This window comes from Mesoplodon bidens (genome assembly GCF_964165515.1).
Source record: "Mesoplodon bidens genome assembly, chromosome: 8".
NCBI classification, from domain to species: Eukaryota; Metazoa; Chordata; class Mammalia; order Artiodactyla; family Ziphiidae; genus Mesoplodon; species Mesoplodon bidens.
In genome coordinates this window covers 67,764,932-67,776,125 of record NC_138165.1, presented here as the reverse complement: position 1 = coordinate 67,776,125, position 11,194 = coordinate 67,764,932, and the positions used below count along the sequence as shown (strand labels likewise).

The following is an 11,194-nucleotide window of genomic DNA, read 5'->3' as shown; positions in this document are numbered from 1 at the left end:
TTTGGGTGATTATAATGTATCAGTGTAAGTTTATCAACTGAGACAAATGTACCAGTCTAGTGGGGAATGTTGATAATGGGGCAGAGGTTATATGGGAAATCTCTCTATCTTCCTCTCAACTTTACTGTGAACCTAAAACTGCTCTAAAAAAGTCTTTTGAAAAAAAAGATATCTTTTGTGTAGTAAAGACTAAATTTAGAGCAATTTTGCCTATCAGATAAGTAATACATTAGCCTCAATCCAAGGCTTCTACAAATACCTGTATGAATCAACATGAGGGGCAGAAGTAGGGCAGAAGGTGACATGTAGTCATATGACAAAAAAGAAAGGACCCAGTTTGAACAAAACAATCATTACTATCTTTGCTATTTTTGATCATTTTACTAATGCTGTAGTGAAAGAGAATTGGTAGTTCAAGATAGTAGCATACCCTCACTCTTGTTTTACATAAATATGAACCATTAATTCACACAAGTGATTGCAGAAATAGTCACCAACAATTGCTCCCACACCTAAATTTGTATGCCACATCTTCCTTCAAGATGTAAAGCCTGATCCTTAAACCTTGGTAAACACATAAAAGAGCTAACCTACGACATGACAAATTTCACTTTTTAAATTTGGCCACAGACTCTAGAGCTAATCTTAATTCACTTAGGCTATTGCTTTGTGATGAGATTAGAACAATGGTTTGAGAGAACAGGTAGTAGAGGAAGGTCTGAGACTGGTGCTGGCTCAATAGATGGTTTTTATACGTTGAGATGCTGTAGTAGCTGGAAGGACCAGCTTTATATAAAGGAGCAAGATGCGGTCTATAGAGAGAAGACACTAGAAACAGGACCCCTCAAATACCTTTGAACAAGAGGCCAAAATTACATTCATTTTGTTCCTGAGCAAATAATCACTTCAACAAAGTCTTAAGGAGCCATTCACATTATTTTTATAAGATAATATCTTTTGTATGAAAGAGTCATGTAATGAAAAGAACACTAGGATTTGGTAAGGAAATCATGGGTTCAGTTTGGGCTCAGCCACATCCAAGCTGTGTGCTTTGGGCAAGTCAAAAACCTTCTATGTATCTTAGTTTCCTCCTGTATCAAATGAAGCATTTAATCTAGGTGATCTTTAGCATCCTTTGAGTTGAAAAGTTTTGATTCCATGATTGTGCCTAATATAAATACAACATTAGCTAGACATTAGATTTATGCTGCTGTGGTAGTTGTCTTCATGGAATTATTATGTATTTAGTTCAAGGAAAATTATTGCATCCTTAATTCTGTTAGCCTCAGGCCAAAAACGAATAGGGTAATTAGTAGGCACTTCTAGAGTGCATACAGTTTTGGAAAAGGCACTTAACTTTCACATCTTAAAAATACATAAAACTGTTAAAAGACTGTATTTAATCATGGTCTTACTTGCAGCATTAAAATTTGTTCTACATGACAAGGATATTTACAGGCCTTAGAGAAGTCAGTCTATTAGGAAATCCTCAACTGGCCATATGTGTGCTATGAAGCATTTTCACTTGGCACTTCTTTGCAATTAGAATTCCAAAGGTTATGCTGACTGGTTGTGCATACCATATGTTTGGCATTAGTCCTTACAGTTCTGCCACGTGTTGGTTTTCTTTGTTTTTTGTTTTTTTAAGAAGATGTTGGGGGTAGGAGTTTATTAATTAATTTATTTATTTTTGCTGTGTTGCGTCTTCATTTCTGTGCAAGGGCTTTCTCTAGTTGTGGCAAGTGGGGGCCACTCTTCATTGTGGTGCAGGGGCCTCTCACTATTGTGGCCTCTCTTGTTGCGGAGCACAGGCTCCAGACGCGCAGGCTCGATAGTTGTGGCTCACGGGCGTAGTTGCTCCGCGGCATGTGGGATCCTCCCAGACCAGGGCACGAACCCGTGTCCCCTGCATTAGCAGGCAGATTCTCAACCACTGTGCCACCAGGGAAGCCTTGACCACGTGTTGATTTTGATAGCACAAGCACTATGGTGAAGGGAAAGAAAAGATTACCAAACATTTCTCTTTTTTTAATGTAAATTTATTTATTTATTTACTTATTTTTGCCTGCATTGGGTCTTCGTTGCTGCGCGTAGGTTTTCTCTAGTTGCGGCAAGTGGGGGCCACTCCTTGCTACAGTGTGCAGGCTTCTCACTGTGGTGGCCTCTCTTGTTGAGGAGCATGGGCTCTAGGCACACGGGCTTCAGTAGTTGTGGCGCACGGGCTTAGCTGCTCCACGGCATGTGGGATCTTCCCAGACCAGGGCTCAAACCCATGTCCTCTGCATTGGCAGGTGGATTCTTAATCACTGCGCCACCAGGGAAGCCCAAACCAAACATTTCAAATCAACATCCAAGCCCCATCTTTTAAAATCAAGTTAAGTATATAAAGACTTTGACAACTACAATTATTTGTTGGTTAATAATTGTTGAATGTACATATTGTGCTCAAAGTGTACCTTCCAAAACATATATTCAAAAACAAATAACAGTGACACTTGGAATAAACAAACTGACCTTGAGTTGTTTACTTTGTTTAGAAACAAAATTAAAGGTCAAATTTTTAAGTTTACCTAGAATTGAAAGATTGCATGACAATCATTGGGGCCTTCAAGCTTCTTGTATCATGTTTTTACAGAAAAGGGCGTATAAGAATTCTGCTTTCTGGGTACACAACAAGCAGTAGCTTCTTAACTGAGAAATCAAGAGAGAATTTGGTCTTAGCCTGTTTCCACTAACGCAAAGGAATATTGTCATTAAAATGGCTCTTTAGAGTCTAATAAAATGGCTGAAAGGATTTGCTGTTTGTGCCATCCTTGTCCTTGACATTTTTTAATGTCATTTCTTTTTTTTGCAATATGCGGGCCTCTCACTGTTGTGGCCTCTCCCATTGCAGAGCAAGGCTCTGGACGCGCAGGCTCAGCGGCCATGGCTCACGGGCCCAGCCGCTCCGTGGCATGTGGGATCTTCCCGGACTGGGGCATGAACCCGTGTCCCCTGCATCGGCAGGCAGACTCTCAACCACTGCGCCACCAGGGAAGCCCTATGTCATTTCTTAATGTTTAGCAAGCAAGTAGACTCAGCTGATGACTGCCTTGGTATAACTGAGTAATCAGAAAAAACAATAAATTATTAATATGCGCAACAGGACCTAAAAAAGCACGGTTGTTGGTAATCTCTTCAACTGAAATGGTGAAAAAGAAAGTTAAAGAAATGTCCCATCCTTTTCAGCCATTTATTGACAGCTTCTAAGAGCAATGGGAGCAGTAATTCTAGATCCCTGCTTTTGCATCCTGCAGATCAGAATCAGTGAATCAAACAGACTATGTAGTGGTTGAAGAGACCAAGTGCTGAGAATATACCCACCTCTTAGGGCTAAACTCTAAAGCTATTTGACTTAAAGCTGGAAGCTGGTCCATCAAAGGATGTTAAAAGTACAAAATACAGGTCCTCTCTACACAGCTATGGATTTGGCAATTAGCTTGAAAAGGCTGGGAGAATTAATACATCATGAAAACTTTGTCAACTGAAGCAAGACTCAGACAGCAGACTTTCCTGCCTCCTTTGCTTCTAGTCCTGGTCAACTAGTGGGCATAAATGTTCCTGATTTTATTCCAGGTTTCATCAGGGTCACATGTTTTAGGTTCACCAGAAATTGTGTGCCGGAGAGATGTTGCTTTATTCATTTTTCACTCGTGCAAAAATATTTTTGAGATACTACTGAGTGTCAAGTACTCTGGTAGACAAAGGAAATTCATCAGTGTTCAAGACAAGCATGATATCTGCCCTCATGAAGCTTAAAGTCCAGAAACGAAGCCATTAAACTATCACAAACAATTATACAAATGGGTATTTACAAAGAACAGTATAATTTGACATGAACCTAAAGTACTGGGACCTATGTGTGTGTATTACTGAAAGACCCGAACTATTCCCAGAATTTTGGGGACGTTTCTATAAAAAAGGGACATTTATTTCACTTCAGGTCTGAAAGATGAATGAAGCCAGAAAAGGAAGGGACCAGAGTGGAAAGTAAAAGTGTTTGGCTCAAACAGTGACTTTGGAAGTAGGGGAGGTTGCTTTCTCAGATTATTGCATCTAAATAAAAAATTGGAGAGGAAAAATATTATTTAGATAAAAATGCATTTTGGAAATCATTACCACTTGTAGTGGCACAGATATACACAAAGGAAATGTATGTGAAATAACCAGAAAATGTTGAAATTGGAACAAGAAAAAAAAATAAAACATTTAAATTATAAAATTAAAATATGGATAATATTATAAAATATCCAGTAGTCAAATAAGACTGTGCACTGATTGATATGAGCAACCTGATGGATTTTTGTGTTTTCCCACCAGTGAAGTGGTGTGAAATAGTGGAAAGTGATGTTAACATAGAAATGTTGTTGCTAAGACCAATGTAGGGAATGAAAGCATTTCTCAGAGATCCCTGGCTGCAGTATTATTAAACTATTTCTCTGTTGGCTGAGTAGATTATCACACCCTCCTGAGGGGGAGAGGGAAAATCGTGCCCAATATGTTACTAGTGATGCTCTAGGCAATCGTTGCCAACCCCTCCTTTCTCCTTATTGACAATATTCCATATGCCATTTTCAGCATTTTTCTCTGAAACACAATTAAGAATCAGCTGATGTAAGCACTGAAAATATAATTTAGAAGTGTATGGAATCTAGCATAATAATAAATCCTTAACGTGTAAATAATGGAGAAAAGTGGCCAGTGTTTTCCATTTCACAGTTTAAATCCCCTTGACAAGATTAGGAAATTCTTAAGTAGAATGACTGGACCAAATTATTTTCTTGTCACACAAAGCCACATGGAAGTCAGTGTGCTTCTGCTATCATTCAGGCTGTCTTTCTGAACTGTGGTTTGGGGCTGCACCAGTCTGCTGGGAACTTTGGACTGCTACTTCTCTGATAATGCTGCTGGCAAATGGTCAGAGAGGTCTGAGGGTATGTCGAGAAAGTTCTGGGGACTCCGAAAGGTCATTGTGACCTAGGTCACATGAGTCAGACCATTTCAAAACTTTAGAAGCCTTTCCATAAATTTTTTTAATCCTGTGTACCCAAGTCCAATAAATGGAATAAATGGTTTGAGATACTCAAAAGCAGCCACCAGACAAAAGACCAGGCTGAGTTTCCTTTTTGGAAACTTCAAAGCTTTGGCATTTAGAGGCAAGCAAAGAAGGGTGGGGAGCACTACTACAGTCTGGAAAAGGGAGAACCTGGAGACTGATGCTGACTACCAAGGGGAGCAAAATTGTAAGGTCATGGGGAAAAATATCTGGAAGTTACTTAGAAGTAACTGAACTAAAGCCAATATCTTTCAGCAAATGGCCTTGAGTGCCCCCTGGTAACACATTTACAAGGGATAGCCCCTCTGCTCTAGGCTAATACACTTAACTCCACAGATATTGCCAGTGATTCAGATTTCATAAGAGATACCTCCCCTTGCTTTTTTCTTTTTCCTCTTTAATTCTACAACTATTTAAAACAGGAAATTGGGTAGTCTTTGCAAACCACGTTCACCCAAATAAACTTAGTTTCAAAAATTTTAAATAAATAGTCCCTACAGGTTACAACATTGGATAGAGTCTTGAAGTTTCCAGGTCCATTAAAAAATAAATTCAATGTGAGTGACATGACTGAATCAGGCACAGGGATACCATGTTAGAAATCTAGACCCAATAAATCTATAAAAGTAGTAGTAGTAAAAATAATACCTTCCATTTATGTAATAGGTTTTCACAGAACTTTCACATTTACCCCAGTCGTTCATAACAACTACTGAGGTAAGTGGAATAGGAGTTATTACCCACATTTTACGAATGAGGAAACTGAGACTCAGACTGAGGTGCCCCAAAAGTGTTGAAGACTAATGCCAGGACTAGAAGACAAGCTGCCAAATTCCAAGTTTATTCATTTTCCCATTACTCAATACTGCCTCTTTCTCCATCTTACAGGAGGCATACAAGCTTATTTTTAATTTGAAAGGAAAGGGGGAAGATAAATATTTGAGAAATGGAAAAAGAAAAAATAAAAGCAAAAGCTAGTGTGAACCATTATATAATGAGTTAGTGCTTGGCTCACCAATATGTAAAGTATCTAATGCTTGGGACTGATTGAATGGTAGGAACCTGGCAAAGACTGATACAATGAACACTTTACGATACACAGTGTACAGCCCAAGAGACCGCAATAATTCATTTTTTGTTAACAATAGCCATATATATTCTGATACCCAAAAGCTATATTAGTGTGAGAAGGCTTTCCATATTCCCCAACCATAAAATATAGCTCCCACTTCTCATTTTAGTTTCAAAACACAAGATATAAAACTGGTGCTTTTCATATTATTTTTTATTAACTAATTTTTTTCTAAAAGAATAAAATATCTTGATGAATTAATACATTCAATGCACATAACTTATTTTCTTTAAATATTTTAAAAATGGGCTTGACAGTTATTAGTTAACTAAAATAGGACAAAATATCAATAATAATAAAGAAGTGGAAGGCCCTTGAGCTTACCTCCTCTCATGAATACACCAAAATCACAACTAACATCTAAACAACCATCAATAAAAAAGACTGGAACCTACAGAAAAAGATCTTCTACATCTAAAGGCATAAAGAAGAAAGCACAACGAGATGGTAGGATGGGTGCACTCGAAATATAATCAAATCCTTACCCCACGCCCACCCCGTGGGTGACCTTGCAGAGGCTCTTCCATAGGAGTGAGATATCTGAGGCCCACATCAGGCTTCCCAGCCTGGGGGTCTGGCATCGGGAAGAGGTGCCCCCCACCCAGAGCATTTGGATTTGAAGGCCAGTGGGGCTTAATTGCAGGAGCTCCACAGGAATGGGGGAAGCAGAGACTTGACTCTTAAAGGGATTGCACAAAATCTCACATGCACTGGGACCAAGGGCAAAAGCAGTAAATTCATAGGAGTCTGGACCAGACCTACCTGCTGGTCTTAGAGGGTCTCCTGGGGGGGGGGGTTGGCTGTGGCTCATGCTGGGGCCATAAAAGCTGGTGGCAGATATACTGGGGATTATTCATCTGTATGAACTCTCCTTGAGGCAGACATTTTGCTTGGGTCATTAGCACAAAGACCTGGCCCCACCCAACAGCCTGTAGGCTTCAGTGTCCAGGGCCTCAGGCCAAACAACTAACCAGGTGGGAACACATCCCCACTCATTAGCAGACAGGTTGCCTAAAGACTTCATGATCACACAGCCCTGCCTACCAGAGAGCCAGGCCCCAGCTCCACCCACCAGTGGGCAGGCATCAGCCCTTCTTGCCAGGAAGCCTACACAAGCTTCTAGACCAGCCTCACCCACCAGGCGGCAGAAATCAGAAGGAAGAAAACTACAATCCAGCAGCCTATAGTCTGCAAACGCAGGCCAGACACTACCCTGGGACCGCTGGCCCCTGGCCCTTGAGTGAGTGCACTGCTAGGACTCATAGGATGTGTCCTACAGAAGGCTACTCCTCCAAAGTTGAGAAACATAATTAACCCAAAATAAGGTGGCAGAGGAATGTGTTTCAGATGAAGGAACAAGATAAAACTCCAGAAGAACCAAGTGATGTGGAGATAGGCAATCTACCTGAGAAAGAGTTCAGAGTAATGATTGTAAAGGTGATCCAAGGACTCGGAAGAAAAATGGATAAGTTAGAAGGATTTTTTCACAGAGTTAGGAAATATAAAGAACAACCAAACAGAGTTGATCAATACAATAATTGAAGTGAAAAACACACTGGAAGGAATCAATAGTAGAGTAAATGAAGCAGAATGGATCAGTGAGCTGGAAGACAGAGTAGGAGAAATCACTACTGTGGAGCAGAAAAAAGAATGAAAAGAAATGAGGACAGTGTAAGAGACCTCTGGAACAACATTAAGCACAATAACATTCACATTATAGGGGTCCCAGAAGGAGAAGAGAGAGAGAAATGGCCTGAGAACATATTTGAAGAGATAATAGCTGAAAACTTCCCTTACCTGGGAAAGGAAACAATCATCCAAGTCCAGGAAGCATGGAGAGTTCCATACAGGATAAACCCACAGAGGAATACACCATGACACATTGTAATCAAAATGACAAAAATTAAAGATAAAGAGAAAATATTAAAAGCAGCAAGAGAAAAGCAACCAATAACACACAAGGGAACTCCCATAAGGTTATCAGCTGATTTTTCAACAGAAACTCTGCAGACCAGAAGAGAGTGGCATGATACATTAAAATGATAAGTGAACAGAGTATCTGTCCGGCAAGAACTGCTTTGATGGTCTATGATGATGCCAATAAAAAGTGGGTGCCAGCTGGTGGTTCAACCGGGTTCAGCAGAGTTCATATATATCATCATACAGGCAACAACACATTCAGAGTGGTGGGCAGGAAGATTCAGGACCATCAGGTAGTGATAAATTGTGCCATTCCTAAAGGGTTGAAGTACAACAATCAAGCTACACAGACCTTCCACCAATGGCGGGATGCTAGACAGGTGTATGGTCTCAACTTTGGCAGCAAAGAAGATGCTAATGTCTTCGCAAGTGCCATGATGCATGCCTTAGAAGCGTTGAATTCACAGGAAACAGGGCCAACATTGCCTAGACAAAATTCACAACTACCTGCCCAAGTTCAGAATGACCCATCACAAGAAGAATCAGAAATTCAAAGAAGGCAACAACAAGAACATCAACAACAAAAGGAGCTGGAGCGGGAAAGGCTGGAGAGAGAAAGAATGGAAAGGGAGAGATTGGAGAGGGAGAGGTTAGAAAGGGAAAGGCTGGAGAGGGAGCGACTAGAACAGGAGCAGCTGGAGAGAGAGAGACAAGAAAGGGAACATCAGAATCGCCTGGAGCGGGAGAGACAAGAGCGGGAGAGGCTGGAGAGGCTGGACCGGGAAAGGCAAGAAAGAGAGGGGCAAGAGCAGCTAGAAAGGGAGCAACTGGAATGCGAGCGAGAGCGAAGGATGTCAAATGCCACTCCATGCTCCGACAGCTCCCCGTATCATGCTCCACTTCGTGAGTGTGCCAGTTGCCAGCCTCCTTCAGCACCTCCTCCATCATATGCTAAAGTCATCTCAGCTCCAGTGTCAGAGGCCACTCCTGATTACGCTGTAGTGACCGCTTTGCCACCTACTTCCACACCCCCTACACCACCACTTTGACACTCCGAGACACGTTTTGCAACACCTCTAGGTTCAGCCTTCCACCCTGTTCTTCCCCATTGCGCTACAGTTCGTCGTCCTCTGAACAAAAACTTTTGACCTTCTTCTCCTGTGAATACACCCTCTCTTCAACCTCCAGCTACGAAGCCCTGTGCCTGGTCTACTTCCAATTTCTCACCCCTCCCTCTGTCTCCTCTCCCCCCCAGGCAGAGCTACTCGTCCAAGGCCTGTCCTCCCTGGTTGTGTTTCTTCTCCTGTGCCCCAGATGTCTCCATCACCAGCGGCACCCAGCGGTCTGCTCGACTCTGTCACATGTCCAGTGTCTCTAGCAGCCCACCGCCGCCTTCCCTCGCACCACTCTCACACTGTGGATGAGAGCTTCTCCTCCTCCAAGCACGCCTATTGCCTCAACTCCCTCATCCAAGCCTAGTGTTCTCCCTTCTCCCTCTGCAGCTGCCCCTGCCTCTGTGGAGACTCCCCTAAACTCTGTGCTGGGAGCCTCTTCTTCTGAGCCAGGCTTGCAGGCAGTCTCTCAGCTGGCCGAGACTCCAGCCCAACAGGGCATTGTCTTGGGACCACCTGCACCTCCACTCCCTCCTGCACTACCACCAGGTCCTGCCCAGACATCAGCAGCACTCCCTCCTCCCCCAGGGCCTCCTCCGCCCCCTCCACTTCCGTCCTCAGGGCCCCTGCCTCCTCTACCGCCTCTTCCTAATCAAGTACCCCTTCTCCCCACCCCCCCACCTCCTGCTTCTCCCCTCCCTGCATCTGGATTTTTTTCGGGATCCATGTTTGAAGACAATCGCCCTTTAACTGGACTTGCAGCTGCAATTGCTGGAGCAAAACTTAAGAAAGTGTCACGGATGGAGGATGGCTCTTTCCCAAGTGGAGGGAACACCACTGGTGTGAATTCAGCCTCTTCTAAAACAGATAGGGGTCGTGGAAATGGACCCCTTCCTTTAGGGGGTAGTGATTTAATGGAAGGAATGAATGCCCTGCTGTCCAGGAGGAGAATAATTGCTGAAAAGGGATCAACAATAGAAACTGAACAAAAAGACGACAAAATGAAAATTCAGAGCCTGTAACTTTTAAGGCCTCTTCAACAAGTACACCTGAACCGACAAGAAAACCTTGGGAAAGAACAAATACAATGAATGGCAGCAAGTCTGTTGTTCCAGACGGGATTCTCCAAGGAAAAATCAGATTGTTTTTGACAACACGTCCTATGATTCATTACACAGACCAAAATCTGTGCCCTTGTCACAGCCCAGTGCCAATGGAGTCCAGACGGAGGGACTGGACTATGACAGGCTGAAGCAGGACATTTTAGATGAAATGAGAAAATAATTAACTAAGCTAAAAGAAGAGCTCATTGATGCAATCAGGCAGGAACTGAGCAAGTCAAATACTGCATAGAGAAGAGTGCAGAGAAGAATCTGGAGAAGGGAAAAAAAAAACCCTACAAAGAACAGCTGTGTTAACAGCAACAAAACCCCTACATTTTGTGAGCTGTAAGAAGAAAATGGAGACAAACAGTCAGAAGGAGGGGAAAAACCAACATACTTTGAAAGCCTTCAGACATTACTACTCTGGCAATAAGCTATTTCTCTCCCAGTTTGCTGATTTTTTCTGACCTTTACAATAGGATGGAAGAGAGTCGTACAGGAGTTCCTGTATCAGTTATGCAGAAAATACTAAATCCGTCTGGCAAAATCACCATGCATTGAAATATTTTCATGTCAAGAGAAAATTGCACATTTTCCTCAATCCATTGCGAAAATAAAAAGGAGAAAGGCTTGCGAAGTTTTTTTTCAGAGAATGGTGATGAGGAATTTAGCAAGTTATGCTATTGTACTGTAAATGTTTCTTTCAGGTTTGTCTTCCTATCATATTTGATATTCCATGAATAACTGAGTTCAGCCCTATGTAGGTTAAGATCACAAAATGTGGAACAAATGGAATTGTATGTGCTTTCAAGGGTGATATTTATAAGAAAGT

At 42.0% G+C, this 11,194-nt stretch overlaps 1 pseudogene across 1 annotated transcript; it reads left to right on the top strand.

Annotated features, from left to right (window-relative positions):
- Window positions 1–8,266: 8,266 nt before the first annotated feature.
- On the top strand, window positions 8,267–10,832 carry LOC308621316 (protein enabled homolog; annotated as a pseudogene). Its single transcript has one exon. The product of its transcript is annotated as a protein enabled homolog (transcript).
- Window positions 10,833–11,194: the final 362 nt, after the last annotated feature.